A 4,403-nucleotide genomic window follows, 5' to 3' on the forward strand; every position below is an offset into this window, starting at 1 on the left:
GCATCGGGCAGATGGCGAAGGGAGGGGGCTTCTTCGGACCGGAGGCTCGCTGCTGGCTGGCTCGGATTGGATCGGACTTCGGTCCAATAGAAGGAGGACACGTGTGAAGGAGGGTGTCCGAGGGGTGTCTCCGGGGCATCTCATGCGAAGCTGTTCGCTTCTTAGTGGACCTCGGTTGCGGTCCAATCAGGAGGTGCCACACATGGCTTCGGTCCACTCAGCAGCTGCCACGTGCGAGGTGACGTGTCACATGCGAAATTACCCGGTTTTTCTTAATTTTCTTTATTTTTGTGCCAAAACTTGCGAAAATCATAACTTTCGCATACGAGCTCCGTTTTTGGCGTTCTTTATATGCACGCGTAGGTAAAATCATACTCTACGACGTTTGTTTAGACTTCGTCGGCTAACTTTGACTTTATTTTTAATATTATTATTTTAAACAGACCGGGACGGGAATCCGTTAAAAATTCATAACTTCATCATACGACGTCCGTTTTTGTCTGTCTTTTTACCGTTGTGCTACTTTTGACGAGACCTTCGATTCTCGTTTAAGTTGCGTCGGCTAAATATCGATCGATTTATATTTTGAATTTTTAGCTGTCTACTGCTAAACCGAAACTTCGAAAAATCATAACTTCCTCATACGAAGTCGGATTTTCACGTTCTTTTTATGAACGTTCTCGGTTTAACATATTCTACAAGTTTTATTTAGATTGTTAAGGCTAAAAATCCTTTTATCGAAAATTCGCTTTTTACACTGAACAGTGTTGTGCCGGTTTTACCGCGGATTTTCGATTGGTCATAACTTCTTCGTTATAACTCGGATTTCAGTGTTCTTTATGTTTTTGGAAACCTTGTTACAAACTCTACCACTTGGTTCATCCCAATTATGATTATTGATCATTTAATTTTTGACCAAACTTTGACTGGTGTCACACAATGTCCGGACCGAATTAAAAATTTTCAAGAAAGTAATTTTGCTGAATATGACGATAAGGACGAGACCGTATTTTTACACGAGACCGTATTTTTAAACGAAGAAAAAGTGATACCGTCTCGATACAACTCATAAGATGACGATGTGTGGTATTTGGATAACGCGCCAAGCAATCACATGATGGGAAATCGGTCATTTTTCTCCGAACTTGATGAATGCATAACCGGGAGGGTTAAATTTGGAGATAATTCGTGTGTAAAAATCAAGGGAAAAGGTGTTATACTTTTCCAAGGCAAGAGGGGTCAACAAATGCTGATGATGGAAATTTACTACATACCGGATCTCAAGAACAATATGATTAGTTTCAGACAAGCAACCGAAGTCGGGTGCGATATTCGAATGAAAGACAACTATTTGACAATGCATGATGTCGATAATTGCTAATTAATGAAGGTACAAAGAACTCCAACCCTCCTTTATAAAATAAAATTACAAATCGGAGTACCTATTTTCCTTCATTTGATCCGTAATATACAAAGGAAAGCCAAAAGCGAAGGAAGCTCTCTGGGTCCCTACCGACGCTGGGGTGCGATGGCATGCAAGACTTGGGCACATCAATTTCGAGTCAATGAACAAGATGTCCAAGAGGGGTCTAGTCAAAGGGGTACCCCAATTTGATCATGACAATCAGTTGTGTGAGTCTTGCTTGGTGGGCAAGCAAACAAGAAAGTCATTCCAGACTATGACGACATACAAAGCAAAACGACCATTGGAATTAGTTCACGGTGATTTATGCGGTCCGATCACGCCGACAACCAAGGGTCAAAATCGGTATATTTTTACACTAATTGATGATTTTTCACGATTTATGTGGATTTATCTCATGAAAGAAAAGAGTGAGGCGTTTACACACTTCAAAAAATTCAAAGCTTTAGTGGAGAATGAAATTGGAAAGCCTTTGAAGGTGTTTAGAAGTGATCGAGGAGGTGAGTTTACTTCTCTCGAGTTTAATTCTTTTTGTGATCGAAACAGAGTCAAACGCCACCTTACCGCCCCATACTCTCCACAAGAAAAAGGAATTGTGGAACGAAGAAACCGAACACTTATGAACATGGCATGAAGTATAATGAAGGCAATGCATGTTCCAAACTACTTATGGGGAGAAGCAGTAAATCACTCTACAAATCTAATCAATCGGGTTTACACAAGGGTCCTTGGTGATAGAACTCCATACGAAAAGTTGTATAAAAAAAAACCAAATTTAGAAAATGTTCGTATATTTGTGTGTCTAGCACATGCAAAAGTTGAACCGGTTAATCTAAAGAAGTTGGATGCAAGATCAAGACCACTAGTGCATGTTGGTTCCAAACCGGGTACGAAATCTTATCGATTATTTAACCCGGTGACATGAAAAATAACTGTGAGTCGAGATGTTAATTTTGATGAAACCAAAGGGTAGGATTGGATTAAAGAAGCTGGAACCAACAATGAAGAACCGGGCTCATTCATAATACCATGGGACTACCCAAAAGGCGAGATGAGCAACAATCAAGCAAACAAGGTAAACAATGACCCAATGGAACCGATTGAAATGGATCATGAGATTGGAGACAGAGCGAAAGTACAAGATATAGAACAACCACGTCCGGTCAATAATAATGTTCAATAAGGAGCTGCAAATCAAAGGCCCTCGAGAACAAGAATACCTCCAAGATGATTTCAAGATTATGAGCTTAATCTTGATAATCTCGAGGAACTTCTTCTAACAACCAATGATGAGCCGGTATCGGTTGAAGAAGCGAAGAAAGAACCAAAGTGGGTCAAATCCATGGATGCGGAAATCAGTTCGATAAACAAAAATAATACTTGGACTCTCATGAACAAGCCTATGGGGTTGAAGCGAATCAGACTCAAATGGGTGTTCAAATTAAAGAAAAATGCAGGTGACACCATTAATAAATATAAGGCAAGGTTGGTTCCTGAAGGTTACTGCAACAACCCGATATCGACTTCCAAGAAGTATTTGCTCTGGTAGCTCGAATCGAAACCATCCGGTTTCTTATAGCCTTAGCTGCTGTAAATGGGTGGAAGCTACACCACTTAGATGTTAAAATGACGTTCTAACATGGAGAATTGAAAGAAACCGTTTACGTATCGCAACCGGAAGGCTATATAAATAAAGTTAACGAGCATAAAGTGTATTGCCTTAAAAAAGCACTATATGGTCTAAGACAAGCACCTCAAGCATGGAACACGAAGCTTGACGGGATTTTGAAGAGTATGAAATTTCAAAATTGCATGAAAGAGCCATCGGTGTACCGGAAAAGTGAAGGATCTAACTTGCTAATTTTAGCAATTTATGTTGATGATTTATTTGTCACAGGTACAAATTTGAGCATGATCAAGAGGTTCAAATTAGAGATGTCCAAGAACTTTGAGATGTCGGATCTTGGAAGATTGACTTATTACCTTGGCATTGAAGTTAAGCAAGAGGAATCGGGGATTACTATAAACCAAGAAGCATATGCTCAACACATTCTTAAAGAAGTCGGTTTATATGATTGCAATCCGACCCACATTCCAATGGAACCGGGAAATAAATTGTCAAAGGCCGAAGATGAACCCGAAATCGACCCGACACAATATCGAAAGGGGGTAGGATATCTTCGATATCTCTTGTAAACAAGACCCGATATGGCATATGCGGTTGGAGTTGTTAGCCGATACATGCAAAGTCCAAGAGAATCACATGGTGGTGCAATTAAACATATCCTAAGGTACTTACGGGGAACAATGGGATACATAATCAAGTACGAGAGGATGGGACAAAAGCGACTTATTGGTTATAGTGATAGTAGTTATAATGTTGACCCGGATGACAGAAAAAGCACAACCGGTCACATTTTCTACTGCGGGTCATCTCCGATAACATGGTGTTCGCGAAAGCAAGATATCGTTGCTTTATCATCTTGCAAGGCGGAGTTCATGGTAGCCACGACGACCACATGTAAAGCAATATGGCTTCAAGATTTGCTCGGAGAAATCAAGGGCAGAGCTTTATAGGGGCAAGGGGGGTTGTGCCCCCCCCCCCCCCCCCCCCCCCCCCCCCCCCCCGATTTTTTTGTTAGAAATAGCCCTCTACTTTAATTTTATACATATTAGGCCCAAAAATATAAAATTTTGGCTATGGCCCTCCCTGTTCACCGATTTTAATACATATTATATCCCCCCCCCCCAAATCAAATGTTGAAGCTCCGCCCCTGAGAGAAATCATGAACAATGCGCAAGAGAAACTGGTTCTTAGAGTTGATAGCAAGTCGGCTATCGAACTAAAGAAAAATCTCATTTTTCATGGAAGGAGTAAACACATTCACATGAGGTTTCACTTTATTCGTCATTGTGTTGAAAACAAACAAGTGGAGGTGGAGTTCATTCCCGGTGAAGAACAAAAGGCGGGCATTCTTAC

The 4,403-nt window shown here is 40.8% G+C and overlaps 1 pseudogene; it reads left to right on the top strand.

Moving 5' to 3' along the window:
• Positions 1–3,631: 3,631 nt before the first annotated feature.
• LOC145164486 (secreted RxLR effector protein 161 pseudogene) lies at positions 3,632–4,000 on the top strand (annotated as a pseudogene).
• The last annotated feature ends 403 nt before the right edge of the window (positions 4,001–4,403 follow it).

The sequence above is a fragment of the Lactuca virosa genome, chromosome 3 (assembly GCF_052849685.1).
Source record: "Lactuca virosa cultivar CGN04683 chromosome 3, Lactuca_virosa_CGN04683_v6, whole genome shotgun sequence".
Lineage (NCBI taxonomy): Eukaryota > Viridiplantae > Streptophyta > Magnoliopsida > Asterales > Asteraceae > Lactuca > Lactuca virosa.